The following is a 20,601-nucleotide window of genomic DNA, read 5'->3' on the forward strand; positions in this document are numbered from 1 at the left end:
TTTACTTGAGACACCTTTTAAGATTTAAAATGTTTCCCTCATTCAGTATAAGAGTGCTGAACATTCTGTGTCATTGTCTTGCTATGATATTAAAAAAGTCTGTTTTCATTGAGCTACTGTTGCGCACATTCATCTCGATAAGGTGGGTCAGCACCATACAGTGCTAATGGCCTAGGGCCAACCTGACGAAACTGTAGATCCTATGTCCTAGCAATTGAAGCTGGGTATTTCACTAATGGCTGACCCCGAGAGAGAAAGAAGCTGTCTATCCCCATAGCATATTAGAGTCTTTAGTCCACTGTTGCTGTTTGACTTACTGAGTGATGGTTTTAAAAATATAATAATAATAATAATAATAATAATAATAATAATAATAATAATAATTAATAATAATAATAATAATAATAATAATAATAATAATAATAATAATAATAATAATTAATAATAATAATAATAATAATAATAATAATAATAATAATAATAATAATAATTAATAATAATAATAATAATAATAATAATAATAATAATATCAAGACTAAGATTTTCCACATTAGTCTTATATATATATGTTTACTCTGCCAACAGCGCATGCTTGGAATTTGTATGTGGGGAACATGGTGCACCTAAGGGAGAGAGAGAGAGAGAGAATGAATGAGTGAAGCGTTTGAGGTAGAGCAGAGGTCAGACCAATGACCTTCCTTCAATTCAAGCTGGTAAGAGTTGTGGAGGGAATGGGGGTCGGTGGGGGGTGAGGGTAAGATCCTCCCCTATACCTCCCCCACATCTCAGTACACCTCAAACCTTTACCCCAGATGTGTGTGTGTGTGTAATGGCGAAGCTCTCAGGCTTAGATCTAAAATTGCATATATTTATTCAGTAGTGGGAAAAACACCCGCAAGTCTCCCAGTGCTGCTGCTGCTGACTCCAGAAGTTATGTTTCCCACATTTAGTAAAAAGGCAGGCAGTAGTTTGGTAGATAGAAGAAAATTCAGTAAGAGTTTACTTAGAGACATGCATGTAAGATGTAAACAGACCTGAGTGTCGGGTGACGAGGCTGGTGCACCACCTTCTGGGTATGGTGTGTGGTAACACCTCATTCAGTTCAGTACAGTTATGTCAAACTCTCAAGAGGCTACCCGACACCCCAAAGCCTTCCTCCAGACCCGCGGACTGAGGAAATGTGAAGTGTGTGGAATTGTCAAGTAATTGATGACTGTCACCTGCATGGGAGGGGGGGGGGGAGGTGCGACATACGACCCCACCAACCTTAATGCTACCACGGGTCACTCGATCATGGGACGACAAAGACTACACACGCGAAGCGAGGTGAGGGAGGGAGTGAGGGGGGCAGGGGGTAGCGCGAGCTGTCAAAGACCTCACACCGCTCCTATGCAACCTGCTGCTGCTACTATGCGCTGGTGAGAACCTTAGGTCTATGTGGTGATTATATGCTGTTGAGTATGCACAACTTTGAAAGCAAGCTACGTGAGGGAGTGAAGGGGGGGGGGGGGAGAGAAACCCACACTGTTTACAGAAAACCAGATATAGGTCATTGAAACACGCCATTTGCTGCTGAGATGCTCTACCCCCAACACAAGCCTGTCTGACGTCTAACTAATCACCGTCATTGAACACCAGCGACGCAAACAGAATTGGCTGAGAAAGTTAAACGTTTTTTTTCCTACATAAAACAGACATTCTTTAAGAAAAATAATGGCTCCCTCCACTGTCAGAGAAAAGCTACCGCCTGCTCCCCTCAACCCTTTCCCCTCCTTCTCAGCCCATACCCATCTTAAGAGCCTGGTCTCCTACCCTCTCAGGAGTAGGGGGGCCCCTCCCTCCTCAACATATCCTACATACTCTCATCTATCTATCTCTCTCTCTCTCTCTCTCTCTCTCTCTCTCTCTCTCTCTCTCTCTCTCTCTCTCTCTCTCTCTCTCTCTCTCTCTCTCTCTCTCTCTCTCTCTCTATATATATATATATATATATATATTTATATATATATATATATATATATATATATATATATATATATATATATATATATATATATATATATATATATGTATATAACTGAAAACTCACACCCCAGAAGTGACTCGAACCCATACTGCCAGGAGCAACGCAACTGGTATGTACAGGGACGCCTTAATCCGCTTGACCATCACGACCGGACAAAAGGGTGTGAGTTTTCAGTTGTATATAGTCCTGGGGACCATTCAGGCTTGTTTGTATTTGTGTTCCTCATGTGTGCCCCAAAGAATGAGGTGATTTGATAAAATGCTATGCCCATGATTACCATCCAAGTGCCGGCGGGGAAGTGGTTCAAATAGCTTCGGCTATCACTTCCTTTTGTCCGGTCGTGATGGTCAAGCGGATTAAGGCATCCCTGTACATACCAGTTGCGCTGCTCCTGGCAGTATGGGTTCGAGTCACTTCTGGGGTGTGAGTTTTCAGTTGTATATAGTCCTGGGGACCATTCAGGCTTGTTTGCATATATATATATATATATATATATATATATATATATATATATATATATATATATATATATATATATATATATATACATATATATATATGCGAACAAGCCTGAATGGTCCCCAGGACTATATGCGAATGAAAACTCATACCCCAGAAGTGACTCGAACCCATACTCCCAGAAGCAACGCAACTGGTAACTACAGGGCGCCTTAATCCGCTTGACCATCACGGCCGTCAAAAGGAAGTGATAGCCGAGGCTATTTGAGCCACTTCCCCGACGGCAACTCGGATGGTAATCTTGGGCATAGCATTTCACCAAATCACCTCATTCTTTGGGGCACACGTGAGGAACACAAATGCGAACAAGCCTGAATGGTCCCCAGGACTATATGCGAATGAAAACTCACACCCCAGAAGTGACTCGAACCCATACTCCCAGAAGCAACGCAACTGGTAACTACAGGGCGCCTTAATCCGCTTGACCATCACGGCCGTCAAAAGGAAGTGATATCGGCTATCACTTCCTTTTGACGGCCGTGATGGTCAAGCGGATTAAGGCGCCCTGTAGTTACCAGTTGCGTTGCTTCTTGGAGTATGGGTTCGAGTCACTTCTGGGGTGTGAGTTTTCATTCGCATATAGTCCTGGGGACCATTCAGGCTTGTTCGCATTTGTGTTCCTCACGTGTGCCCCAAAGAATGAGGTGATTTGGTGAAATGCTATGCCCAAGATTACCATCCGAGTTGCCGTCGGGGAAGTGGCTCAAATAGCCTCGGCTATCACTTCCTTTTGACGGCCGTGATGGTCAAGCGGATTAAGGCGCCCTGTAGTTACCAGTTGCGTTGCTTCTGGGAGTATGGGTTCGAGTCACTTCTGGGGTGTGAGTTTTCATTCATATATATATATATATATATATATATATATATATCACACAGGATTAACTGCCTTCTGCCCGAAATGCAACGCGTACTAGTGGCTGTACAGGAATGTAACAACACTTGAATATATATCCAAAAAAGTCTACGGCACATACTCATACATATTCATCTACTACTGTTCCTCACCTGTTCAACACTCCTCTTCCTGTACTCACCCTACATGACCCACATACCCCCACACATGCCGCTTCCCCACTCCAATATGATTCTACCCACTGACAAGTGCCGCGCGGCCTGACGGCTCGCGCCCTCACACCAGGGAACCCCCAGAACACTTTGAGACTACACACCTGTGGACAACCTGAGCAGGGGGGCCTAATGGGCTCACCTGCTCAGGTGGTGCGCGCAAGTCTAGTCTCAATTTACCCTACTCACACCCACCTGTTGCTGGTGCCTCCACACCCACCTGTTTCCCGTGCCCCCACACCCACCTGTTGCTGGTGCCTCCACACTCACCTGCTTCTGGTGCCCCACACCCACCTTTTGCTGGTGCTCCCTACACCAATCTTTTGCTGGTGCCCCCCACACCCACCTATTGCTGGTGCTCACCACACCTACCTGTTGCTGGTGCCCCCCACACCCACCTATTGCTGGTGCCCACCTGTTGCTGGAGCTCACCACAACCACCTGTTGCTGGTGCCCCCACACCTACCTGTTGCTGGTGCCCCCCACACCCACCTGTTGCTGGTGCTCACCACACCTACCTGTTGCTGGTGCCCCCCACACCCACCTATTGCTGGTGCCCCCCACACCCACCTATTGCTGGTGCCCCCCACACCCACCTGTTGCTGGTGCCCCCCACACCCACCTGTTGCTGGTGCTCCCCACACCCACCTGTTGCTGGAGTTCACCACAACCACCTGTTGCTGGTGCCCCCCACACCCACCTGTTGCTCACCACACCCACCTGTTGCTGGTGCCACCACACCCACCTGTTGCTGGTGCCCCCCACACCCACCTGTTGCTGGAGCTCACCACAACCACCTGTTTCTGGTGCCCACCACACCCACCTGTTGCTGGAGCTCACCACACCCACCTGTTGCTGGTGCCCCCCACACCCAGCAGTTGCTGGTGCCCCCCACACCCAGCAGTTGCTGGTGCCCCCCACACCCAGCTGTTCTTGGTGCCCCCACACCCAGCTGTTGCTGGTGCCATAACGCCCAGCTGTTCCTGGTGCCCCCTCACCCACCTGTTGCTGGTGCCCCAACAACCAACAGTTGCCTCCACACCCACCTGTTGCTGGTGCCTGCACACCCACCTGTTTCTGGTGCCCTACACCCACTTTTTGCTGGTGCCCTCAACACCCATCTTTTGCTGGTGCCCCTCACCCCCACCTGTTGCTGGTGCCCCCCACACCCACCTGTTGCTGGGGCTCTCCACACCCACCTGTTGCTAATGCCTTCACACACACCTGATGCTTGTGTCCCCACACCCACCTGATGCTTGTGTCCCCACACCCACCTGTTGCTGGTGCCCCGACACCCCGCTGTTGCCCCCACACCCACCTGTTGCTGGTGCCCCCCACACCCAGCTGTTGCTGGTGACCCCCACACCCACCTGTTGCTGGTGCCCCCACACCCAGCTGTTGCAGGTGACCCCCGCACCCAGCTGTTGCTGGTGCCCGCACATGTTGCAGGAAGCAAGTCACCTAGTACAATGATGGTTGACAGTCCATTTGCAGACAGTAGGCTGTTGATCGTCTTTGCAATCTTGCTGTGGTTTGATCCGGCAATCCTTCCCGTTAGGTGAAATAGTTCAGTAGTCGTACTGTAATCATTCACAAGCCGTGACTGGTGAAGGTTGTGGCAGGGTTGGTGGTGGAGGCGGACCCTGGATGTGGCTTCCCCGAGAATTAGGCTGTTGGACAGTGACGCCACGGCCTTGTAAGACTTGATTGGTTGTGAGACGTCACTGGAGGACTGGTAGTTGAAGCCTGGTGGGCAACAGACATTTTATTGATCTCTTCCTGCTTCTGGACTCTTTGGTCTCTTCCTGCTTCTGGACTCTTTGGTCTCTTCCTGCTTCTGGACTCTTTGGTCTCTTTCTGCTTCTGAACTCTTTGGTCTCTTCCTGCTTCTGGACTCTTTGGTCTCTTCCTGCTTCTGGACTCTTTGGTCTCTTTCTGCTTCTGGACTCTTTGGTCTCTTTCTGCTTCTGGACTCTTTGGTCTCTTCCTGCTTCTGGACTCTTTGGTCTCTTCCTGCTTCTGGACTCTTTGGTCTCTTCCTGCTTCTGGACTCTTTGGTCTCTTCCTGTTTCTGAACTCTTTGGTCTCTTCCTGCTTCTGAACTCTTTGGTCTCTTCCTGTTTCTGAACTTTTTGGTCTTTTCCTGCTTTTGGACTCTTTGGTCTCTTCCTGCTTCTGGACTCTTTGGTCTCTTCCTGCTTCTGGACTCTTTGGTCTCTTCCTGCATCTGGACTCTTTGGTCTCTTCCTGATTCAAGACTATTTGGTCTCTTCGTGCTTCTGGACTCTTTGGTCTCTTCCTGTTTCTGGACTCTTTGGTTTAAACATTAGGGTTTCCATTATCGAGAATATGAAAGCTCAACGGATTGTCGAGGTTTCCCTAGGACCTAGATCTTCCTGTCTGATCAGACAGTTAGGGGGAAATGATGACGTGTTCCAGCAGAGATATGCATCGTTTGGGGAGTGCATTTCAGTCCCCGTAGTGATGGTTAAGGGAGCAGATGCTACACTTCCCTGCAGGCAGTGAACACTTCCAGGTGTACTGGTAATATTGGCAGCCTTGTCGAAGTGGATGAACCTCTCTCCCTCGTTACTTGCCTTAGTGGTGTGAATATACCAAAGAATCTGAATCAGTTGTCTTCAACAAGGGTACCTTCATCATCAGACTTGAAGGTGAGTTTCACTGTTGATCTCTAGCTTCATTCTCAGTTATTTTTCTTGCAACCCCAGTTAGTGCAGTTTTGTGTGCCGATGCTATCGATGATTTCGACTTTAGGTTGGTCAGTAATCCAGATGCTTATACACCGTCCAAAAACAGCCGTCACTACCAAGTATCGTCGAGGTGGAAGAGAGTGCCTCTGAAGGCATCACTAGAGAATAGGGGGCAAGGCTCTATTGCCATTTTCATTTATGTCAATCGGTGCAACACCAGTGATGCTACCAAGAATATGAAATATCTCCGTCCAGGTAATGGTCTGGGTCCTCAGAACTGCACCATAATCTAGTAAAGCATGGTACCTGTTGACATGTACCATAAGCGAGAGCTAAAGACTTAGCAGTTCAACTGGTATACTCACAACGGCCCTCAGTACCAAAGAAATAATGCTCCTCACACTCAATAAGGCTCGCCTGCTCGCTTGAAACTGCATCTCTCACAAGTTGTTTTACATTCAGCTACTCAAAACAAAAAGTTTCAAACAGCATGGGCTACAGCCCGTCCTACAAACAAAGACCCAAAAGTGATTCCATAGACCGGCCAAGCCCCCTGTTTATGAATGAAAAACGGTTTACACACGACTCACAACTGCTGACGTTCGAACACTTCCAGAACAAGTGCTTCACTGACGAATTTTGTTCGAACCACAACGCTCTAAATGCTTCACCCGCGTTGTACAAATACAAATAATCGCCAACAGAACCTAACCTAACCTATGCCTATATATGCACAATATGCTAATATACTATAATGTTAATTTGTATTTGAGAAGATTCCCGTTTTGAATGAACAGCATGTAAAAATTAATGAATGCGTCTGTGGGGTCGACCGCTGGATATAATTGACTTGAGTCGAGGAGGGGATGTGAGCTATGGTGAGCCTGTCGTACTCACCTGGCACAGGAGCGGGGCTGTAACTGATCTCTCCCAGCGAGCAGCAGTAATACATGCAGTCCGTCCTCATCAACAATGAATTTTGTTCGAACTAAAATGCTGTAAATGCTTCACCCACATACTACAAATACAAATAATCGCCAACAGAACCTAAAAACCTTATCTTAACTTAACCAATACTTACATTTGCACAGTATGCTACCATATAACAATAATAATTTATATTTGAGAAAATTCCTATTTTGAATGAACAGCATGTTAAAATTGACGAATGCATCTTTGGGGTCTACCACTGGATGGAATGGTCTTGGTCTGTGGAAAGGTTGATTCATGAGCTCAGTATGGGAACCGACCTGTGAGATTTATATTTACGTTAATTTATATACTTCGATAGCAATTTGTATAATGATAAGTGGACTGTATTTCTGCAATAATCTCTTAATCTCACAAATCGATCCTCTACACATTAGGGGGGGGTTTATTAGTTTATATATATGCAGCCAATCAAACTACAGGAATAGACTACATACATTGAAAAGGTTCCTTATCTTATAGTACAGCAGGTTAGTCCACCAGGTATAACTAGGGTGTAGACACCAAATTATCCTCTTTGAGGTAGCTTCATCACCCAGTAACTGGTGCACAAAACTTGCTTCCTCGTCTTGACCTGTCAAAAGGGCGCTAGCTGTAAAGCCAGATTCTATATATGACAAGCTATATCAGAGAAAACTGTACATGGAACATTGAAGACCTGGCTTAATTACCTTTAGTTTGAGGCTTCCACGTGATCTAACCGGGTCACCCTATATCCTGACATTAATGGCCATAAATGAATGATAAACGGGTTTCGGATAGACACTTAACTTGAATTTGTAGACAGCGTGTTGACAATGGTACACCTTTGGTTTCCATAACACTACGTCCAAGTAAATTAACAGGAGCCGAATTTGCTCCCGTGTGAGCCTCTGGTCTCGTATAAACAATGGCTGTTTAACACTCCATACTATTGACGTTACTGGCCGACATTGTCCAGATATGATAGGAGCCGAATTTGCTCCACACGTCTCGGAGGTGACACAACAATGGCTCCCTCCTTCCTCCTGACGCCTGGCTTACATTGTCCAGATGTCCAAAGGTGATAGAAGGGTCACATTTACTCTACTTTAATATTGATAATTAAGTTAATTTATATAAGATGTTTTATGATGGTAAAGTCCAAAGACTAATGTATTTAAGAATAATTCCCAGCAAAATAGCTGGTGAATTATAATAGTATGTGGTGATGATATCCCGTTTTCTTTAGACGGTAATTCCACTACAAGTTACATTTTCTATGGGTAACTTGTTGGTAATACAGCTATTATCTGTATGATTATTAAATGGTGTCGGATTTTCCGACATAATTCCCCAGGGGGCTGCTCACGGGTCGAAGTCCTATTTAGAACAGACGAACACCGATACTCCTCCTTCGAATTATTAGATTAATTTGATGTTAGTAGTTAGTAATCACACATTTGTGTGTCTGTTCGTACAGGACGGATGTCCCGTACTAGAGTTGCAGGGGTTAGAAGTCTAATGCGATTTCATTTCCCTGTTAACTCTTGAAAGGCTAATATTCAAGCCTTATTACATATTATTTAACCCAGAAGACTGAATGTGATCAAGTACTACAGTCAAGTATGATTCAGGGACTGCAGTGAGATCAGTGACATTAGATATAACTTGAAGTTTCTTCAGGTAACTGGTCACTGATATATAAACACTGAGGCCCATGGAATACATCTTGATTAAATAATAAATGTATCAAATCAGTCATCAGATTTATTAGGGTTTAATTTAGTTAATTGATTCAGAAGATTGAATAGCTCATCATTAAAGTAAAGTATGGTTCTGAGACTGCAGTGGGTTCAGTGACATTGGTCGCAGTGACTTGTAGCTGTTTTAGGCTACTGTTCACTGATTTGCCACTGAAGCCTCATGAACTCATCTTCAGCTTCAAATGATGATACTAACATCAACCTCTGTTACTATAGTCAGCTGTAATCTCCTTAGTATAATGCTACTGGAGAAATATAATCAGCTGACAAATTTAGATTTCTACTGGTATTGTTTATCTGCAGGCATAGGTCTCCTCAGGCTTGATACTGGGCCTGAGAGTAATTTACCTCCTGCAGAGTTTAACATGGTTATGCCCTGATATTTAGTAGGGCTACCAATGAATTGATGGTAGTAGTCTGTCCCCACAAGGACAGCCATTTGGCATTTGATTTGCTCAAATTTACCTGCAGCTGCTTGATAATAGCTTTCCAGGTCAGCATAATCAACTGTTGATTGTTGTGACAAATCTTCACATTTCTTGATCTGTCTTGTTAAGTGGCCTTTAAGACCTGCAAGGGTTCTTTTCATTCTCCCTGCATTATCCATACTGGCTCGTTGGTGAAGCCTTGTTGGACTTGTACTTGGGCTGCTCATAATACTGAACAAGCACTGATGGTAGCCTAGGGTAAATTCTGAACTCACTAGGCAATAATCCTACCTCTACTAGAGGTTAGCACTTAAAATTAATACGCATTATATATATACAATCATACACACTAATGATTTGAGTGATAAACCAGTGTCACTGGTAGTACCTTTAGGTTAGCTCTTCTATATCACCCTAGGATGGTAGAGACACTAATTAATCACTCAAAGGTGTAATGATCATAAGTAAATTATTATATATACAACTCAATTCGAGTTGATAAAAATTACACCCAAAATAGGGTCTGGACCATTCATTAATGGTGTTAGGTTGATCAATATAGTACAACTGACTATAGTAATAATGGGACTAGGATGAGCAATAATAGTTCAACTAGTCATGGTTTTATCCTACCCTGTTGTGGGTTGGCAATTAGTAAATATTATACTGTGATCACTAGTGCAATTTATATTAAATGATTCTCTATTTGGAGAAATAATATACAAAATTATTGATAATAGCCTCTTTGAAACTTCTAATATTATCTAGAAGTATTAAATATTATTATTGACCTCGCGAAATAAACTCCACAAAATTCGTAGATAATCTCTCGCGAAATGTAACACCACGAAATCCATGAACAATATCGCGAAGACACAGTCACTAATTTGGCTGGCTTCTATATTAGTGCTGTCATTTCACGGAATAACACTCCACCAAATCTGTGGGTGTGCATGAAACCGCTGACTAAGGCTGATCTGAACTGAGGGAGGCTCCTGAGCTCCCTCGAGGCTACGCTTCCGTCTTTGACTGGCTGGCCTTTGTTTAAATAACACTGCACTAGTATATTTAATGAATCCACTGGTTAACTGGTTCATCCGGTACTAAGATGACCAAATGTGGGTTCAAAGGATCAAATAATCCGTCATCCGGTTCGAAGGACCAAATAATGTGGGAACCGACCTGTGAGATATATATTTACGTTAATTTATATACTTCGATAGCAATTTGTATAATGATAAGTGGACTGTATTTCTGCAATAATCTCTTAATCTCACAAATCGATCCTCTACACATTAGGGGGGGTTTATTAGTTTATATATATGCAGCCAATCAAACTACAGGAATAGACTACATACATTGAAAAGGTTCCTTATCTTATAGTACAGCAGGTTAGTCCACCAGGTATAACTAGGGTGTAGACACCAAATTATCCTCTTTGAGGTAGCTTCATCACCCAGTAACTGGTGCACAAAACTTGCTTCCTCGTCTTGACCTGTCAAAAGGGCGCTAGCTGTAAAGCCAGATTCTATATATGACAAGCTATATCAGAGAAAACTGTACATGGAACATTGAAGACCTGGCTTAATTACCTTTAGTTTGAGGCTTCCACGTGATCTAACCGGGTCACCCTATATCCTGACATTAATGGCCATAAATGAATGATAAACGGGTTTCGGATAGACACTTAACTTGAATTTGTAGACAGCGTGTTGACAATGGTACACCTTTGGTTTCCATAACACTACGTCCAAGTAAATTAACAGGAGCCGAATTTGCTCCCGTGTGAGCCTCTGGTCTCGTATAAACAATGGCTGTTTAACACTCCATACTATTGACGTTACTGGCCGACATTGTCCAGATATGATAGGAGCCGAATTTGCTCCACACGTCTCGGAGGTGACACAACAATGGCTCCCTCCTTCCTCCTGACGCCTGGCTTACATTGTCCAGATGTCCAAAGGTGATAGAAGGGTCACATTTACTCTACTTTAATATTGATAATTAAGTTAATTTATATAAGATGTTTTATGATGGTAAAGTCCAAAGACTAATGTATTTAAGAATAATTCCCAGCAAAATAGCTGGTGAATTATAATAGTATGTGGTGATGATATCCCGTTTTCTTTAGACGGTAATTCCACTACAAGTTACATTTTCTATGGGTAACTTGTTGGTAATACAGCTATTATCTGTATGATTATTAAATGGTGTCGGATTTTCCGACACTCAGTGGGGAGGTGGCAGATACCACCAACTAGAATATCTGAGGAGGGTTTCCAGGCAACACTAATTCATATATGTTTTTGTGTTTACATTTCTTGTTAGGAAAGCATTATTCAGGTTTTGGATGACTGCAGAACTCTGTACACCTACTGAGAGGCAAAAGAGCAAGACAACGAGCAAGGAAATATACGACACACCATAATTAAGGACCACCAGGGATCCATATCCATTTCAGTGGTGGATAAAATCCAACTGGACTGTCGTGACTCATTTATTTATGACATGTAGTGCATGTGAAAGCGTGTATGTCCCATGCAATGATTCAAGGTGAGAGTCTTTGGTGTATTCCTTTAGGCATCAATATCAAGCTGCAGTCGGACACCCAGTTAAGTCCATTGTGACTCTTAGGCAAAGTGCCAGAAGTGTTGGTTGAGGATAGTCGGAAGATGAGGTAGAGGCCCAGTGACGTGTTGATGGTCATCATTATTAGTATTATATTATGGTGTCCTGTTGTAATCTTGTGAACTCTTATATTGAATGTCTTTAAGGATAACCACCTTCCAAGAGTGTAGAAATACCGAGAACATTGTTATTATGTATGTATTAACCATACATTTTGTTCTTGTAGCTACTGAATATATACGTACTTGCACTTATTAACTTATCCATCCCTGATCACTATATTTAGGGAGTGGAAACTGCATCCCAGAGTCAACTCTGAAGACATATTGGTAATGGATATTTTCAGTGAGAGCTGCTCTAATTGCAGGGAAGATGTTTATATAAATTAGTTCATTTAACACTATTCTAGTGATAAGATTCAGGTAGAGAGTCGAATGGTAACATTGAGGTACTATCCACATTTCGTTTTATTATATTTTTGTTAATTAGATGTTACAGTTCATTTAGATTAAGATGACTCACTCCTTGCCTCTGCGGAAATGATAATTCTTGAGAGAAAATTCAGATTTCTGGCTAGTTACATTAATTTTAAGATAAAATCGAGTTGGGAAATAATAAACTGAGAGTGGGTAGTGGGTCACCTGAGAGAATATAACTGAGAGAGGACTTCCTTACGGGTTATGCAGTAGATGAGGTATATGCCAACAGGTTCTTGTTGATGTTAATTCAACATGGCCACATCCTACAAAACATTAAACATGGTTAGGTGACTTATTATGGTGCCATTGGCATCACAGAGGTGTCAGTTAGGGGTATTGCTTTTGTGTTTCTTTTTATTATTTTCAGAGGAGGGGGACCGGTAGAGACAAGGGTGTCTGGAGCCTCACAAGTTGAAAGAGACTTGTGTGATCAGATATCAATTTGGTTGATGCAGGATATCCGCAGTGATCATCTTGTTTATCTGACAATGATAACACAATGTTGCTCTTTTCTCAAGTCAGTATGGTTAGATGCCAACTAGTGAAGCAAGATACCTTAAATTATAATAATATTTATCAGGCGTAATATCGTGTTGTTCATGCCTTAATCGTGCATGGTAAGATAACGAATGGTGGTGTTCAGAGTATTTGTGAAGGTCATTGTTAACTGATGACGACACGATGTTCCTCATGCCTCCATCAGCCATTCTCAAATATCATCAGTTACATACCAGTTATGGATATATTGGTTGTATGGTGATGGCAACAATGTTTCTCTTGCCTCGAGCTAGTATTACCAACATTTTATTGCTAGGGTCTATGGTGTATGAAGCTTATAAAGGTTATATTGGTTAACTAACGATAGCAAGACTGGAGCTATCGGTTCACGCTTGTAAAGTCAGCTGTTGTTGGTTGGTCAGCTATTGCTACATCCTGCATAATGCTATCCTTATGTATATAATAATAATAATAATAATAATAATATTAATAATAATAATGTTAATATTTAAAATAATAATAATAATAATAATAATGTGAATATTTAAAATAATATTAATAATAATAATGTTAATATTTAAAATAAAATAATAATAATAATAATAATATTAATAATAATAATAATGTGAATATTAAAAATAATAATAATAATAATAATAATAATGTGAATATTAAAAATAATATTAATAATAATAATAATAATAATGTTAATATTTAAAATAATAATAATAATATTTATTAGGGGAAAATCACATACATACAAAATGGTATACGAGGAGAGTGTTTGGTCTCTAGGTAGGACAAGTATATACTATGCCTCAAGCCACTAATACACTCAGTGTTTCGGGCCTGACAATAGCACCACTGTCGCTCTCGTCACAAGTAATAAATTGTCAAATAAGAACTGGTTGGATGTCGGATATTTTAATGGTCTATTCTTAAACAAATTAACACGATCTTCCTCTCTTAAATTTAGGGTGAAAACAGTTTTGCAAAATATTCAGAGTCGGATCACGTCACTAGTATATAAAAAAATAAACTAGAACAGCTTATTTCAATAATTTACAGAAGGTATTGGAATAGTGATGGTTTATGCATAATAACAATTGTGATATCTGTTGACAGGCTGGATAGATTGGCTGCACAAGCAACAACAGGACAGGCAAGAACAAATATAGATTGAATGATAGATGGCTGCACAAAGGATGGATTTAAAGATAGATTTAGATATATATGGATTGATGGACAAAAAAAATTATTGAGGGAGTGAAGGATAGACATGTAGATACGTGGATAGATGAATGGATGGAAGGATGGATAGATTGATGGACAGTTAGATAGACGGATTCATAAATCGATAACAAGATGAATTTATGGATGTCAGGATGGGGAAATGATCGATAAATGAATGGGTTGATTTTTAAGTAAATAGATGGATAGATAGTTGGTAAGATTGTTGGATAGATTGACCAGCATATAGATGTTGAGAAAGATGGATAGCTAGACAGATAGATGAATTGATAGACAAATAGAGATATATAGCGGGATATATGGATGGACAGATGAGAGACACACACAGAGAGACCCGGGCAACGCCGGGTTATCCCTCTATTACATGCTATAGGAGAGAACCTTCGACTGTTAAAATTTGGTGGCCACACGGTTAAGGCTAGCCTCACGCTATTTGGCAGAGGGGAACGGGATGAACATAGGCTAGTTGAGGTCTCAAGACTTAAAAAGGAACAGTGTGCCAGTGCCACATTCAGATCCTTCCACGACGATTTTTGGCCGTGTCGGACAGCTACACAGCTATGTATCATCAAAACTTCATAGAAAAGCATTTAGGTAATATGGGCAATTTTTACTGATCTTAGGAAAATTAACAGAAATTTCTTGTTGTCAATAATTTTTCCAGGGCATCAATGGTTTCTCCTCTCCTTCGTTCTTTATCAGAGTAAGGGGTAACTATTCTTTTTGTAGTTCACACCACTGAACAACTCGCACTGCTGACCACCACACATAGACAATTATTTTGTTTATGAGAGAGAGAGAGACAGACAGACAGACAGACAAAGAGACAGACAGATAGAAATACAAGCAGACAGACAGATATAAAGACATAAAGAGAGAAAATCAGAGATAGGGACCGAGAAAGAGAGAGACTGACACAGCTGAAGATAAGAGACAGAGTGGTAGACAAAGACGGACAGCAGATAGCTGGATTGATAGATAGGTGGACGGGTAGATGGATAGATTGAAGGATGGGTAGATGGATACACTGATGAGTAGGTGGATAGATAGATGGATGAATATATGGGTAGACAGATGAGAAGATAGATAAATGGATGAATAGGCAGATGGTTGGATTGACAAATAAATCGTTGGAAAGATAATTGAATGGAAAGATGAATAGAAAGATGAGTGGGGGCATAAATAGATTTGTAGAAAGCTAGTTGGATTGCAAGCAATATGGATAAGTGTATAGAAAGGTATATAGATAAATATGAATAGATGCATTGATAGACAGAGATATAGATGGTTAGAATGATAGGTGAATGGATGGAAACAAAACTAGATAGATAGATAAATTGATAGATGGCTACACTGATGGATGGACACAAAATACATATATGGAAAGATGGATTGATGGAAAGAGAGATGGACATTCAAAGTGTGAATGGATAGATGGAAAATTTACGATTTTATGTGTAGATGAATGGATAAATGTGTAGATGAATTGATAGATGTGTATCTATAGAAATAGATAGGTAGATAGTTAAATGGATAGACGGATGGATAAAGGGACATATTGATAGATAGATAGGGGGAATAGATGAATAGACAGATGAGTGTGTAGATGGATTAATGAACGTGTGGGTACAATAAAAGATTGATAGATGGATAAATAGGTGGTTATATGGATGGCGAGATGTGTTGATGGAAGGATAAAGGGAAACATTCTTTAATAGATGGATGGATATAAAATTGAACAGATAGATTGATAAATAGTTTGGCAGATAGATTGATTAATAGGTCGAGATAGATGGATAGATTGATAGATATACAGAGATAGAAGGACTGATAGATTTATTTATTTATTTATATACAAGAAGGTACATTGGGTTTGTGAGAATACATCGCATAGTACAGTATTTGTGCTTTTGTAAAGCCACTAGTACGCGCAGCGTTTCGGGCAGGTCCTTAATCTAACAGATAATTTTAAGTAGGTAAATTCTATCAGAATTAATAAAATTATAACAAATACATTGCAAGAAAAAAAAATGAGATGAGAGAGGTTAGTAGGTATATTAAAGGACATTGGTATATTTAAGCTCTGATTGATTACATTGACAGTTTGATTAGTAATTTAAACAAGATTATTAGACACCATACACCAAATTGACAGTACATATAAGAAGACAGCAATGATCGCAATGATAAAGATGTTCAGATTGGGTACATAAAGATTGGGAGATTGGGTAGCAATAGATACAGTGCAGTTTTAAAGCAAAAGGTAAAAAACTATGAAGATGAAATTAGGTACTTTTTAGTATTGTTTTTGAATGATGCAAAAGTTGGACAGCTTTTCAATTCAATAGGAAGTGAGTTCCATAGACTGGATCCCTTTATTTGCATAGAGTGTTTGCACAAATTAAGTTTGACTCTGGGGATATCAAAGATATATTTATTTCTGGTGTGGTGATAATGGGTCCTATTACATCTGTCCAGGGAGAGTTTCAGAGCAGGATTTGCATTTAAGAACAGGGTTTTGTAAATGTAGTTGACACAAGAGAATTTGTGGAGTGAGATTATGTTTAGCATGTTTAGGGAGTTAAACAAGGGGGCTGAGTGTTGTCTGAAAGCAGAATTTGTTAATATTCTGATAGCAGATTTTTGCTGGGTAATGATGGACGTGAGGTGGTTTGAAGTGGTTGAACCCCATGCACAGGTACCATAATTAAGATAGGGTTAGATTAGTGCAAAATATAGAGAGATGAGAGCAGAGTTAGGTACATAATATCTGATTTTGGAGAGTATACCAACTGTTTTAGAGACTTTCTTAGTTATGTGTTGTATGTGGGTACTGAAGTTGTGTCTCTTGTCTAGGAATAGGCCAAGAAACTTTCCATCATTTTTATTGCTAATGTTTACATTGTCTATCTGAAGCTGAATTGCATTTGAAAATTTGCTTCCTAATAAGATGTAGTAGGTCTTTTCTTTGTTAAGTGTTAGTTTGTTTGTTGACATCCATAAGTGGATTTTTTTTAGTTCATTATTGACAACATTATTTAGTGTATGTGGGTTGGGGTTAGAGTAGATGAGGGTAGTATCATCAGCAAACAAAATAGGTTTTAGAATGTTAGAGACGTTAGGCTGATCATTGATGTATATAAGAAATAAGAGAGGTCCCAAAATGCTGCCCTGTGGCACTCCAACGGTTATTGGTAGAGTAGGAGAGGTCATATTATTGATGGCTACGCATTGGTGTCTATCACTAAGATAGGATTGGATATAGTCCAGTGTATGGCCTCGAATTCCATAATGATGGAGTTTACGTAAGAGGTAATTGTGATTAACAGTATCAAAGACCTTTCTCAGGTCAATGAGGAGTCCAATCGGAAACTCATTTTTGTCAAGGGCTGAGTAAATTATATCAAGGAGACTAATAATTGCATCGTTGGTACTCTTATGGGAGCGGAACCCAAACTGACAGGGGCTATGAATGTCAAATTTTACGAGGTAGGAGTAAAGCTGTTTGTAGATAATTTTTTCAAATATTTTTGATAGTATAGGTAGGTTTGATATTGGTCTATAATTGTTTATATCTGCCGGATTACCTCCTTTATGAACTGGTGTTACTCTTGCTTTTTTAAGGATATGAGAGAAGGTATGACACTCAAGGGATTTGTTGAACAGCAGAGCTATAGGTGGGGCACGGGCGTGGGAGGCGCTCTTGTATATAATGGATGGTATTTCTCTGATGTTCCCAGCTTTAGCTTTTAGTGAGTGTATGATGGACACAACATCTGTCGGGCTGACTGGTGAGAGGAGAAGAGAGTTTGGATAGCTGCCGTTTGTGAGAGTGATATGTAAATGGGTAGATTGCTAGATAGTTTGATAGGAATAGATGGATAAATGGATGGATTGGTAGCTGGTGGAGTAGATTGAAAGATGTACAGATGAATGGATATATATATATATATATATATATATATATATATATATATATAACTGAAAACTCACACCCCAGAAGTGACTCGAACCCATACTCCCACAACTGGTATGTACAGGGACGCCTTAATCCGCTTGACCATCACGACCGGACATAAGGAAGTGATAGCCGAGGCTATTTGAACCACTTCCCCACCGGCACTCGGATGGTAATCTTGGGCATAGCATTTTATCAAATCACCTTATTCTTTGGGGCACACGTGAGGAACACAAATGCAAACAAGCCTGAATGGTCCCCAGGACTATATACAACTGAAAACTCACACCCCAGAAGTGACTCGAACCCATACTCCCACAACTGGTAAGTACAGGGACGCCTTAATCCGCTTGACCATCACGACCGGACATAAGGAAGTGATAGCCGAGGCTATTTGAACCACTTCCCCGCCGGCACTCGGATGGTAATCTTGGGCATAGCATTTTATCAAATCACCTCATTCTTTGGGGCACACGTGAGGAACACAAATGCAAACAAGCCTGAATGGTCCCCAGGACTATATACAACTGAAAACTCACACCCCAGAAGTGACTCGAACCCATACTCCCACAACTGGTATGTACAGGGACGCCTTAATCCGCTTGACCATCACGACCGGACATAAGGAAGTGATAGCCGAGGCTATTTGAACCACTTCCCCGCCGGCACTCGGATGGTAATCTTGGGCATAGCATTTTATCAAATCACCTCATTCTTTGGGGCACACGTGAGGAACACAAATGCAAACAAGCCTGAATGGTCCCCAGGACTATATACAACTGAAAACTCACACCCCAGAAGTGACTCGAACCCATACTCCCACAACTGGTATGTACAGGGACGCCTTAATCCGCTTGACCATCACGACCGGACATAAGGAAGTGATAGCCGAGGCTATTTGAACCACTTCCCCGCCGGCACTCGGATGGTAATCTTGGGCATAGCATTTTATCAAATCACCTCATTCTTTGGGGCACACGTGAGGAACACAAATGCAAACAAGCCTGAATGGTCCCCAGGACTATATACAACTGAAAACTCACACCCCAGAAGTGACTCGAACCCATACTCCCACAACTGGTATGTACAGGGACGCCTTAATCACACCCCTTCTAGGGTGTGAGTTTTCAGTTGTATATAGTCCTGGGGACCATTCAGGCTTGTTTGCATTTGTGTTCCTCACGTGTGCCCCAAAGAATGAGGTGATTTGATAAAATGCTATGCCCAAGATTACCATCCGAGTGCCGGCAAGGAAGTGGTTCAAATAGCCTCGGCTATCACTTCCTTATGTCCGGTCGTGATGGTCAAGCGGATTAAGGCGTCCCTGTACATACCAGTTGTGGGAGTATGGGTTCGAGTCACTTCTGGGGTGTGAGTTTTCAGTTGTATATAGTCCTGGGGACCATTCAGGCTTGTTTGCATTTGTGTTCCTCACGTGTGCCCCAAAGAATGAGGTGATTTGATAAAATGCTATGCCCAAGATTACCATCCGAGTGCCGGCGGGGAAGTGGTTCAAATAGCCTCGGCTATCACTTCCTTATGTCCGGTCGTGATGGTCAAGCGGATTAAGGCGTCCCTGTACATACCAGTTGTGGGAGTATGGGTTCGAGTCACTTCTGGGGTGTGAGTTTTCAGTTGTATATAGTCCTGGGGACCATTCAGGCTTGTTTGCATTTGTGTTCCTCACGTGTGCCCCAAAGAATGAGGTGATTTGATAAAATGCTATGCCCAAGATTACCATCCGAGTGCCGGAGGGGAAGTGGTTCAAATAGCCTCGGCTATCACTTCCTTATGTCCGGTCGTGATGGTCAAGCGGATTAAGGCGTCCCTGTACATACCAGTTGTGGGAGTATGGGTTCGAGTCACTTCTGGGGTGTGAGTTTTCAGTTGTATATAGTCCTGGGGACCATTCAGGCTTGTTTGCATTTGTGTTCCTCACGTGTGCCCCAAAGAATGAGGTGATTTGATAAAATGTTATGCCCAAGATTACCATCCGAGTGCCGGCGGGGAAGTGGTTCAAATAGCCTCGGCTATCACTTCATTATGTCCGGTCGTGATGGTCAAGCGGATTAAGGCGTCCCTGTACATACCAGTTGTGGGAGTATGGGTTCGAGTCACTTCTGGGGTGTGAGTTTTCAGTTGTATATAGTCCTGGGGACCATTCAGGCTTGTTTGCATTTGTGTTCCTCACGTGTACCCCAAAGAATGAGGTGATTTGATAAAATGCTATGCCCAAGATTACCATCCGAGTGCCGGCGGGGAAGTGGTTCAAATAGCCTCGGCTATCACTTCCTTATGTCCGGTCGTGATGGTCAAGCGGATTAAGG

The sequence above is a fragment of the Procambarus clarkii genome, chromosome 61 (genome assembly GCF_040958095.1).
Source record: "Procambarus clarkii isolate CNS0578487 chromosome 61, FALCON_Pclarkii_2.0, whole genome shotgun sequence".
Lineage (NCBI taxonomy): Eukaryota > Metazoa > Arthropoda > Malacostraca > Decapoda > Cambaridae > Procambarus > Procambarus clarkii.